This window comes from Rhinatrema bivittatum, chromosome 4, assembly GCF_901001135.1.
Source record: "Rhinatrema bivittatum chromosome 4, aRhiBiv1.1, whole genome shotgun sequence".
Classification (NCBI taxonomy): Eukaryota; Metazoa; Chordata; class Amphibia; order Gymnophiona; family Rhinatrematidae; genus Rhinatrema; species Rhinatrema bivittatum.
The window spans coordinates 25,231,486-25,244,371 of NC_042618.1; the positions used below are offsets into that span (position 1 = coordinate 25,231,486).

Sequence of the window (12,886 nt, forward strand, 5' to 3'; positions counted from 1 at the left end):
CTGTCTCTCTCAACAACTAAAATATTTATTCCATGTCTCAGCCACTTTCAGAGAGTGTGCTTTGCAGCCACTAATTTCAGAAGTAGAAACAGTACACAGGCATTTTCCTTTTAAAAGTGCTCCATGTACATCGCAAGCTAATCAGAAGTGCCTCCCCCCTCAGAGATTTGGTATGTTCCGACCAGTAACATAACACTTCCGATTTCTATTGCAAAAGCAAGGGAGGGCGCTCTCTAAAATGTGGGGTGGGGAACTTCTTCCCTAATGAAATTAGTGCATGTAGTAAATGAACTCTGCGAGTGGAAATAAAACTCTAAAGTTGTAAAGTAGTACTTACAGTCTGTTCACAGAAAGATCTTCCGGCATTCACGGGTCTCTGCTGCGCTCTGCCCTGTGTTTTATACTGGCGAATATGTGCAGTATTAAGCAACTAGGAAAGGTTCAGTAACCATTAACCAGGTCAACTGCACGGGGTTCATGGAAGACCCCGAGTAAACAGTGATGAAACTGGTTTAGATAGCGTGCATGTCCTCAAGGGGACTATTAATATGACAGGCTCCGGTTCCAAAAAAGCCTGAGCCATTTGCTGAACTGTGTACTTTTTCTTCTCAGGAGTTTTTCCAAAGTATGTAATTTCTTAATTTCAAACAGTGCAAGATAAGTGTAAAATGTTGATCAGGTATATTTTGTGAAAACAAAATTTAAAAAAAAAGGAAGTAAAAGGCAATGTAATTGATGGAATTTGGATCACATCTATGATCTGAATGTCATACCTCTGTTGAAGGGAATGAGAAACAAGTTTCTCACACACTCCTTTTCTCCGACATACACACATATGCCGCTGTCAGTGTCTGACCTAACACTATCTATCCACAAAAAGTGGGGGTAACCTATATATCAAATTCTTCAAACAACCCGCACATAGAAATAATTTTATTTTTTTATTTTAAATATATTTTTTATTTATTTCTATTTATTTCACCTCAGTGTCCCACTTTTACCCAATATTATATCCAAGCTCTTCAAAACCTGTATGTTAAAAATATTTAATGAGTGCAAAGTGATGCTTCATACAATGCAAGGACACCAGACCTTGGTGTCTCGCTCAGTTTCTGTTGTGTAATCATGAGCACCACCATCCACCACATAACCCTTTAATCAATTTTTGAAAAACATTTTTACGTTATGTTTTCAATATTTTCTTAAAACTAGTTTTTTGTATATCTTTGTGTTTTAGAAGACCTGAATTTAAAACTTTGATGTGAAACACTGTATATTGAACAAGGGATTCAGGTCGCCAATCATTCGGGATCGGAGCATTACTTATCTTGCGTTTGTATTACACTCAGAGTCCTCGAAACAGATCTTTCAGTGGCACTTGCCCCAACAAGGCCCAGTTTCAACTGATCTTCTTCAGGAGAAGCCACTCGAGCTGTGTCCAAAACGATTTAATCATATTTCATTTTCCAAAAGGAATAAAGAGCTCGCCTGGGCGCTGCTCACTCCGTTCTCCTCTTCCAAAAAATGGCGAACCCCCATGAAGAGCTTGGATATAATATTGGGTAAAAGTGGGACACTGAGGTGAAATAAATAGAAAATATATTTAAAATAAAAAAATAAAATTATTTCTATGTGCGGGTTGTTTGAAGAATTTGCTGTCAGTGTCTGGGCATGTTAATCTTTCTAAGATGATGCTTTGACCTCATTGGCTCTATGTGTTACAAGTGTTGCCAATTCTTTTGCAGAAACGAGACATAAGGTTGAGTTACGCTGTGATTTCTAGATTCCTGTGGCGGGGCTAGTGTGCATGCATTCATTTATGTCACTTATCGGGCGGTTGGGGAAAAATGGGTTTGGGTGTCCCAAGAATTGACATGTACAATGTAGCTTGTATTTTGTGGCATTTACAGGATTGGCTATACACCCAGACATGGGAAGCAGGGTGGATGGTGCTGCTAGCATTGCATTTTATTTGCATGCAGAGACCTTGGCCATACTGGGCAATTTACGGACCCATTGGATTGTACAGTCTCTCCGATGGGTTTGGTGGTTCCTGTGTACCAGATTTCATCATAGTTACCGGGAATCTATCTTTTTACCTTTATAAGGTAATGGAGACTTCCTGCTGGGGTTACATAATAAATCTTTTGTAGAATGGGAGTGTAAGGAGATGTCTGATATAGCGCGGATAGAATATTCCCATCTACATAAACTTTCTCCTCAAGACATAGAACTCCATTTTGGCATAACAGCAGAGCAACGCTTTGTGTATATTTATTTTATTTTTATTTATTTAACAGTTTTTTATACCGACCTTCATAGTAAATTACCATATCGGATCGGTTTACAGATTAACAAAAGGGAAAAACAACAAGAGTAACAAATCCACGTAAACGAAAGATAACAATAAGTAGGAATAAGTCAAAAATTACAATCAACAAGGGGAGAGAACTTGGAAGCTTGCAACAAGCTGGAAGGAAGATAGGCCGGTAAAAGAAATTTTACCATAGAAAGTACAAGTTAAAAACTTAGACGGTGTTTTAACCTTAATGACTCAGAGTCCATTTATTCCTTCATTGAAAAATGGAGTGCCAGACCGAGTAGCAATGAAGGCCAACTATTGATTGTCTGGTTCAGGGAAGGCTTGTTGAAAGAGCCAGGTCTTAAGTCCTTTTCTGAAAGTTAAAAGGCATGGCTCCAGTCTGAGGTTTGATGGGATACTGTTCCAGATCGATGGGCCTGCTATTGAAAAGGCTCTGTCTTTGGTCATAGCGAGGCGTGAGGCTTTAGTGGGGGGAACATTCAGAGTGCCTTTGTACATGTCTCTAGTTGGTCTGATAGAAGAATAGAGTTTAAGAGGTATTTCCAGGTCAAGTTGAAGTTGATGATGGATAGTTTTATGGATTAAGGTGATTGATTTGTAAAGAATTCTGTAATTTACTGGTAACCAATGTAGATTCCTGAGAATGGGTGATATGTGATCGTGGCGGCTGGTACTGGTTAACAATCTTGCTGCCACATTTTGAATCATCTGCAGCGGTTTAGTAGAGGTTTTGGGAAGTCCTAGTAGCAGGGCGCTGCAGTAGTCTATTTTGGAGAACAGTAACGCTTGGAGGACTGTCCTGAAGTCGTGGAAGAATAAGAGAGGTTTAAGTCGTTTTAGGACCTGTAATCTGTAAAAGCAATCTTTCGTTGTTGTGTTGACCATTTTCCTGAGGTTTAGTCGGTTGTCTAGAATCACCCCAAGATCTCTCACCTGTTTACATGTGATGTGAGCGTTAAATGATGTTGGTTGATGGATATTATCATTTGATGAGATGAGGAGAAGCTCTGTCTTAGAAGCGTTAAGGACCAAGTTTAAGCTATTGAGTAGATTGGTGATGGAAAGTAGGCAGTTATTCCAATGGGTGAGCGCTTTTGCTATTGAATCTGTTATAGGGATTAGAATCTGTACGTCGTCTGCGTACAGATAATGAATTAGATTGAGATCTGTTAACATTTGGCAGAGGGGGAGGAGGTATATGTTGAAGAGGGTTGGGGATAAAGAAGATCCTTGTGGTACGCCAAGATTAGATTTTGTTAGGGGAGACTCTTTATTATTGATTTTGACTTTGTAAGTCCTATTACTGAGGAAGGACTTGAACCAGTGGTACGCAGATCCCAAGATGCCGATATCTGCTAGACGATCCAACAGGATGGTGTGATTGACGGTGTCGAAAGCCGCCGAAATGTCTAACAAGACTAGTAAAAAGGAATGTCCTTTATCTAACCCCATAATAATATGGTCTGTTAGTGAGATGAGGAGGGTTTCCGTGTTGCGTGATTTCCGGAAACCATATTGCGAAGGGTGTAGGATCTTGTGGTCTTCCAGGTAGTCAGAAAGCTGTGTGTTTACCAATTTCTCCGTTAATTTAGCGACGAAAGGGAGGTTAGAGATGGGTCTGAAATTTGCTGGAACATTTGGGTCTAAATTGTGTTTCTTGAGGAGGGGCTTGAGTGAAGCGGTTTTTAGGATGTCTGGGTAGCTTCCTTGGGATAGGAGGCTATTTATTATACTGGTCAGAGGTCCTGAGATCAAGTTAGGGATTAGAAGCAGGAGTCTCGATGGGATGTATAATCAACTTCACCATTATTGGCAGTCTCTCTCTAGTGGTAATCTTCAGGATGAGTTTCAGGTACAAATTGAGGATTTCTTTCAAATTGGTGAAGGGCAGAAAATGGATTTTTCTCTCTTTTACAAGGCTTTATTGGCATTTTGAGACCCACCTGCACTTGGACCTCTATTGGCTAAATGGAGGGCTGAGCACCCATTGCAAGTAACCGAGAAACAGTTGCTCTTTGCATTTGGTAGGATTCCTGGACTAATAGGGAATGCAATTTTGAGAGAATTGCAATAAAAATGTTTCTAGTGGTCATACCTACCACCTATTAGGTTGTTTAAAGATGGGGGCTGTTGATGTCTGACTTATGCCCTAAATGCACCAAAGAACAGGGAAACTTTGGACATTATTTTTGGTCTTGCCTAGTTGTGCAAGACTTTTGGGGCAAATTGAAGAGGTACTTACAATGAAATTTACAGTGCTCCATGCCATTTTCTATTGAAGAAGTGCTATTTGATTGCCCGGGAGTGCACATGGTGGTGGGGAGAGGAGAACGCCTTTTTCTTCGTAAGGCATGGTTGCTGGGGAAAAGGCAATACTTTCTGTTTGGTGTACTCTGGATGCCCCTCCGAATTGGGCATGGCGGAATAGTCTTCATGTATTAATGCAAATGGAAAATTTGGACACTACTAGATCCTTCAAGGGTAAACTGAAATTTGTGTCCATTTGGGGCAAGTATGTTCAACCTTTGTCTTCCAAGGCTAGAAGTATGGTGCTTAATTACCCCTGTTGTATATGGGTTGGGTATGTATATGGGCCTCATTTATTATACAGTGGGGTGTTTTTTTGGTGCTTTTCGCTTCTCTCTCCTGTGGTATCTGTGCTACTTGGAGGATGGGGGGAGGGGATTCTGTCGGGGAGGGAGGGGTATAAAATAATTAAGCCATACCTTTTTTTTTTTTACTGTTGTTCCTGGTGCGCATACGTGTCTCATGTGCACCAGATTTTGTGTTTGGTATTTGTTGTGAGTGGCTTACAATAAAAATTGTTTCAAACTATACCCTCCTGTGGACATGACATTGCTTCCCGATCAGCCATTGGGGGTCCATGCCCTCCTGGGGAGATGCCTCCTGATGAGCTGCTGGGGTCCATGCTCTCCTGGGGGACCCTACTTCGCCTCTGCACAGCCTATGTCCTGAGGCTGTTTTCCTCAGTGGGAAGGGTTTCCTTCGCATGGTTTATAACTCAGCTAGGCTTATGGCTTGCTCATGTTTCAGTGATTGCAGCTCAGCTTAGCCCATGACCAGTTATTCGCTTTTGCCCAGCCTGGAGGAACCACCTACTCTCCACTACAATGCTGGAAGTGCTTGCACCTTTGCTCTTTCCATGATCCTGCCTGTCTTATTTTCATGTCTGCTCTGAATACCCCGGGAGCCTAGGGATCTGGCTTGCATTCAGGCTGAGAATCTGTTTGATAAAACTGTCTTTCAGTACATTTCCAATACAAATTCCTCTTTTAGTCAAGGTTCTACAATTTAGGACTTTGCTTTTATTTGTTTGTGAAGCAATATTTCACTGTGAATCAGCAACAATAATCAATCAGGGGTTTGTCACATGCAAATCCCCTGACCTGAAACTCTGACTCATAGGTTTTAATCACCTTCACAGTAGGGGTCTGATAACCTTTCCTGGGTTGATGGCTCATGTTGCATTGCCGCTTCCTGCTGCAGTTCAATGGCAGCATGCATTTCCTCCTCCCCACCTCCTGTGAAGAATTAGGCAATGTGCAAGAGAATCTAACAGCTTTAGCAAGGACTGAAAAATTATATTCAGATGCAGCAGCACAGGAGGATGCTAAAGAATAAGAAAAAGTGAACATCTCTGGCTGAGTGCTGTGCATGCAACAGCCTACCTCTCTAATTTAGTGTCCCTTGGGCCACACATGAGCTACCACCTCCTTTCTCTGCCATTCTTTGACTATGCCTGTTCTCCACTATTTCTTTTACATACTCCTGGTGTGGTTGCTTATTCTTCTGGGGGCTTTCTGCTCCCATGAGGGAAAGCAAGAGATTGGCTCCTGATGTAGAAGACTCCCCAAGAATATGGGAGACTTAGCAGTCAGGAGTAACTCTTAGACCTATTGAATGTTCTCCCATCTCATCTGAAGGGATCTCTGTAAGAATTGTGGCAATTCTTTTAAAGAATGATAGTCTGAATCAGATGCCTTCTAGGCATGCATATACAGGCTCTTTGGCAGCCCTGACCCTTGTACTCGTTCCCTAAGTAACAGAAAGCCCATGTGGGAAGAGAGGGGTTTGGTCTTTACAAGGGCCTATGAATGCTCCAGCTTCCGCACTGAAGGACCTCATTTAGAGTAATGTGTATAATTTTGGAGACTGCACTTTCAAAAGGATGTACAGTAAACTGGATAGAGTCGTCCAGAGAGCAGCCACTAACATGGTCAATGATCTTCATCATGAAGCATATGGGGACAGACTTAAAGATCTAAACATGTATACCATGGAGAAAAGGAGGGAGGAGGGAGATATGATAGAGACATTTAAATATCTCCAAGGAATAAAACTCACAGGAGATGGGTCTATTTTTCAATGGAAAGGAAGCTCTGGAACATGGATCATGGGATAAGGGTGAAAAGCAGTACACTCACCTGGTGGATGCATGGAACAGCCTCCTATGGAGGTGGTGGAGACAAAGATAGTGTCAGAATTCAAAGAGAAATGGGAAAGCTATAGAAGATCTCTGAGGGAAACAAAAAGGGACTATAAAACTGAGCAGGAGATGTGAATGAGTAGATTGCTTCTGCCATATTGTCTTAATCTGCTGTCATATTCTGTATTTCTTTATTTCCTGTTATTATCCCTGCAGAAGATCTCCACAGGACCTGGAAAGATGCCAAGAGTGGGACAGAAGGGAGGGGACCCTGAAAAGGGTCAAGGAGAGGTAGAAGATAGAGGGCTTGGGAAGTGGCCAAGGGAGGACTGGGGAAGTTGAAGGGAAAGGACCTGGGAAGTGCCCAAAGGAGGGAGGGGTACAAGATGGAGAGTCCAGAAAGGGGCCAAGGGGGGAGGTTGAAGGGAGAAGATCAAGGGAAGTGTGGGGAAGTTGGAAAAGAACCTGGAAAGGAGCCAAAGGAGGGATTCCCCCACATACACACCTCCACACACACACACACACACACACACACACACATTGCACCAACAATTTGGATGGGGATCCCGCCCCCCACTTTGCCAGAAGTTCAGAATGCAGGACTCTGTATCCTTCCTCCCCGCTCAGAGGCGTGCTAGCTGTACATTGGTCCTGTCTGCACTCATGGAAACATTCAGGAGACTGATACGGCAGACACATTTATTTATGTTCCATGTGTGTGTGCTTCTCTTTTATTTTCCCTTCTTGTACAAAAGAACGTTTGGGGGGGGGGGGGGGAGTATGTACTTTTAGGTATATGTTACACACTTTTAGGGGAAATGCAGCGTGATAATAAGGCAGTTATACTTACCAAAAAGGCTATCAGAATTTCATCCACTTGACTTCCAACAATCTGTAATTCCAAGCAAGGCATGTTAAAAAACAAAACAGACGGTCTTTGATATCCTGTTTTGGCTCTCTGTGCTTACATTCCTGAATAGCAAAAGGCACTGATTAAAGAAGAGATGAGGCTTCTGAGAACGTTGTGCGATCTTTACTGATCGGAGTCAGGTGAAAAGTCGCAGATGTAAGAATAATCAAACTCTGTACTGAGAAGCAAACATGTCTTTTCAGATTTTCTCCACTCTTTATTAACGTTATCAAGTGGGCAAACCAACGTCTGGGGGTAGGGGAGAGGAGGGTTCAAGCAGTCAGCTGTGCCTCAGTAACTATCTGCTGCTGCCGGTGTTTTAGCCTGGTAAAATCTCATTTCTGTTTTCTGAATGACCAGATGACTGCGCTCTGCAACACCTTTGCTTTTTTTTTTTTTCTTAAATTCCTGCCACATAGCATTTCAACATTTACCGTTCTGTTGAAACAGTTATATGACAAAACCTTTTTTAGCTTTCATCTTGCACTGCTGTAGAGTTGTAAATGTCTTGTGATCTTTAAAGGTGAATGCTCGATGCAAGATAGTGGGGGTGAAATTCTTCCAGGCACGAAAAGAGAGCGTGATCTGGGGGCGATTGTATCTGATGTCCTTAAAGTGGCCAAACAGGTGGATAAAGTGACAACAATGTTAGGTTTTGTGGATATGTGGACCCTGGGCCGAGGTGAGAGTTGGTACCACCCACGGGGAGGAGCTCTGGAAGCCTCACTGTTACGCAGGTCGGCCACGGTAGACGCGGCAGACCTTGCTCACCTCCTGCTTGGCCGGTCTTCCCACTGCGTCGTAGGAAGTCGGAGTGCTTCCCAGTGCATCACGCCACTTTGCAGCCTACTACACAGGCAGGAGGCCTGGGATCACAGCAGGGACGCTTCTGTCACGTTGAGCTCTGCCCCCTGGACCTCCCTACGCATGTGCGCATGCCACCGGAAGACATTTAAAGAGCCCAGGGCGGGAATCCTGTGTCTGCCCTGTAGATGACGTCAATAAGGCGGGCTATTTAAACTCCTTCCACCTCCTACTCCTTGAGTTAGTAAGGAGTTTCTCTTTGCTGTATTCCACTCTTCACTTGGATTTCCTTTGTTGCGGAAGTCCAAACTTCACTTAGATTTTCTTCATTCCTGAATTCCACTCTTCACTTGGAGCATCTTCATTTCTGAATTCCATCTCACCTTGGTCTCTGGTTCCAGTTCCTTACCAGGTTTGGGAACGCCCTGGGCACCCACTTCTCGGGGGCCCTTCTGCCTTCTAGACTATCCGCTCCACGGAGGGTCTCTCTACCTTGAACTTCTTCTATAAATTCCATAGTAAGTACCTGCTGAATTCCACTCCACTTGGAGACGCTTTGCTATTCGCAACTTGACCTCGTTCCTGCACTCTGGACTTGAATGCTTTAAGTACCCACTCCTCAGGGTCCTTGTCACGTTCTGGCCATCAGCTCCTCGGAGGGCCTTCCTGCCTGGAGTATCCATCTACCATCTTGCTGACGGAACTCCAGTGTACCCCATTCCTCGGGCCACTACCGTGCTCACCTCAGCATACCTGCTTCTGTACTTCAGAGTGAGTACCCTCATCTGACCTCCTGCACTTCTCTGATCATCAACAGTGCTGATTCTCGGCATACCCTGGGCTGCGGGCCACTACCGGATCCACCCTGAGAAGTAGTTCATCTAGAAGAGGAGTTCCCTGTTGTACCCCGCTCCGCAGGCCGCTACCAGGGATACCATCGTTGAGTCATCTGACTACTCTGAACTGTGCCTTTCTTCCCACTCAGTGGGTACTTCATCTACGTTCCAGTCTAATAAAGTCTCATTACTACTGTGTCCATCTCAGCTGAGGCCACACCCTATCGTAGTGAGTCCCCACAGGTCTCCTCCCTGTGGGTGGAGTCAGCTCTCACTACGATCCAGGATCCACAGTCATATCAGAACATAACACTCACCAAGCACAGGTGCAAGGTGTGATTGGCTGAATGCTGGCTGAGTACCGCACCAACACTGACATCCGAAGTGTCTACTTCGACGATGAAGGGTCATCGAGTGTCGGGATGACGCAAGCATGGTTCTTTAGGAACGCCTCCTTGAGCTCCTGGAAGGCGGTCACAGCTTCAGGTGACCACTGAGAGGGATTTGCTCCCTTATGAGTCATGGCTGTGAGTGGGGCGGTCAGTGTTGAATAATGATTGCTGAACGACCTGTAGTAGTTCGTAAAACCAAGAAATCTTCGGAGCTCCTTAAGGCCCATTGGTTGAGGCCAATCACGAATACTCTTGGTCTTCTGTGGACCCAGCTGGAAACCCTGGCTCGAAACCACATAGCCTAGAAAAGGGACAGATTACTGGTCAAAAGAACATTTCTCCAGCTTAGCATATAACTGGTTGTCCCCTACGCATTGCAGGACGTTGGCGATGTCCTGGTGATGGCTCTGGAGGTCTTGTGAAAATACCAGGATGTCGTCCAGGTAGACCACGACGCAACTCTAGAGCATGTCTCTGAAGATCTCATTCATCATATTCTGAAACACTGCTGGAGCATTGCAGAGGCCAAATGGCATTACCAGGTATTCAAAATGGCTGTCTCAGGTGTTAAATGCGGTTTTCCATTCATCGCCCTGGCGTATCCTGACCAAATTGTAAGCTCCCCTGAGGTCCAATTTGGTATATATCTTGGCCCCCTGAAGCCCATTACATTACATGGTACTTCTGGGTAATCTCGTTTAAGCCGTGGTAATCTATGCACGGCCGGAGGGAGCCGTCCTTCTTCCCCACAAAAAAGAACCCTGCTCCAGCGGGAGATTTGGAAGGCCGGATGAAGCCTTTTGCCAAATTTTCTTGTATATATTCAGACATGGCCTTTGTCTCTGTTAGTGAAAGTAGGTTAACCCTTCCTCGGGGAGGTTCAGTGTTAGGCAGTAAGTTTATAGTACAATCAAATGAGCAGTGAGGAGTTAGGGTGTCCACAGCTTTTTTCAAAAACACATCTGCGAAGGAGGAGTACTGCGGCGGAAGACCCAGAAGGGACGTCATAGTAGCTAGGCAAGGTATCAGGGACACGACCTCCAAGCACCTTCTATGGCAGGAGTTGCCCCATTGGGACAATTGTAGAGTGCTCCAATTGAATTGCAGAGTGTATAGTTTTAACCACGGCAGTCCAAGGACCACAGAGTGTATAGCCTTGTCCAGTACCAGAAAGGAAATGGTCTCCGTGTGCAGAGATCCAGGGTGGAGTTGGATGGGGACCATGGAGAAAGTAACTTCGCCTGGTAATGGTTCGCCATGAATGAAGGAGAGCAGTAATGGCGTTGACATATGGATGGTGGGAATCCGAAAGTGTTCCACAAGTTGTCTTAGGATAAAATTTCCACCGGTCCCGGAGTCCACCAATGCCAGAATGTGAAATTCCTGAGCGTCCGAATTAATTGAGACAGGCAGCGTTAACGGAGGAGAGGGTGAAGTCAGGCCTAGGAGAAGTCCTCCAGCAGAACCTAGCCTGGGAGTTTCCCGGACAGAGTGGACAGGAGGGTACCGCATGACCCGGTTGACCACAATACATAGAAAGGCCAGATCTTTGACGACAATGCTTTTCCTTTGAGGATAGATGACTATGGCCCATTTGCATCGGTTCCTCTTCCTCTGTGCTTTGTGTAGTAGCTGTCTGAGTGGACGAATGCATGGAGCGCCTGAAGCCATCCTCTTAGACCCTCTGGCCTCGTGCGAAAGCTCATGAAGAAGCCAGTCAATGCGACAGGCAAGGTCTATAAGAGAATCCAATGCCTCAGGGAGTTCTCGTGCTGCTAATTCATCCTTGATAAGTGGGCTCAGACCTTCGAGGAATATAGCACACAGGCAGCCCAGGTCCCAGTGCAATTCAGACGAGAGAGTCCTAAACTTGATGACATAATCAGTCAGAGATCTGGAACCTTCTTGCAGATGCAGGTGCGTAGACCCGGAGATGGCCTTTCGGCCTGGGTCGTCGAATACGGAGCAAAACAGGGCGAGGAAGCCCGGCAAATCGTGAAGGATTGGATCTGTTCACTCCCAAAGGGGTGACGCCCAGGCCAATGCCTTTCCATCCAGAAGGGACAGGATGTTTGTTGTCTTGGAAACTACATCAGTGAAATATGCAGGTTGTAAAGAAAAGTGCATGTTGCAGTGCTTCAAGAAGCCTCTATACAACAAGGGGTCACCTGCGAAATGAGGAGGTGCCGGCAAGGGCACTGTAGGCCGGAATGGTGACGCAGGCATCGAGGTGGAGTCCAGCCAATTGTTCAATAGATTTATGGCGTTAGCCAAAGTCTCCAGAATTTTTTGCTGTTCTGTAATTTGTTGGGCCAGGCCAGGATGTCCTGGAGCGCCGAGACCTGTGCCAGGTCCATGGACTTGGCAATCTGTTAGGGTTGTGGGTATGTGGGCCCTGGGCTGAGGTGAGAGATGGTACCCCCCATGGGAAGGAGCCCCGTGAGCCTCACCGTCAGAAGGCGAGGTCTCAGTTGCAGGTGCATGGAACAGCAGGTACTGAAGAGAGAGCAGAGAGTGCGACACTGCCCGTGGTGCGGGGAGTGTATTATAAAAGTCACACAGACACAGAGGTGCCACAAGATCTGTGAAGTGGGGTATACCCAAAGAGGAGTTCTCTGGAGAGATGATACAGCAATGGTCCACAGAGCGGGGTACACCAATGAGGGTTCCTCAGTAGAGATGATATGGCAATGGTCCGCAGAGTGGGGTACACTGATGAGGGTTCCTCAGTAGAGATGTAATGGTAGTGGTCCACAAAGCAGAGTTCTCACTGTAGAAGTAGTGAAGGTTCCAGAGGAAGCCCCAGAGAACGGGGCAGGCAGTGGTCCTAGGCACAAAGCCCTCTGAGGAGTGGATAGCCAGAGACGAGGAAAGGGTCCCTGAGGAGCGGGTACCCGAGACGTCTCACACCGCGGATGCAGGAGCTGGAATGGGAAGTCCGTAGTGAGTGAAGCGGATTCAGCAATGAGGGAACTCATTGCCAAGTCATAAGCAGACAGGGCCAGCCGGCTTAAGAGTCCACGATGAATGAAGTCATCCGGGGGGGGGGGACGACCCCGAGGTTCCTGCCATGACGTGTATAAGACTGGCCCAAGAGCGCGCGCACGCTTAAGGAACTCCGAGGGCAAGATGGTGGTCGGCAGCATCCACGCCATCCCGGGTGGCCTGAGAATA

The 12,886-nt window shown here is 45.6% G+C and overlaps 1 protein-coding gene across 1 annotated transcript in view; it reads right to left on the reverse strand.

Annotated features, from left to right (window-relative positions):
• The window catches only part of LOC115089683 (alpha-1-antitrypsin-like), a 56,330-nt gene extending 55,876 nt beyond the window's left edge, over nucleotides 1–454 (reverse strand). Inside the window, exon 1 of the mRNA XM_029597879.1 lies at nucleotides 338–454. The gene's annotated coding sequence lies outside the window, so the exon portion shown is untranslated. The remainder of the gene's footprint in view (nucleotides 1–337) is intronic.
• Between the last annotated feature and the right edge of the window lie 12,432 nt (nucleotides 455–12,886).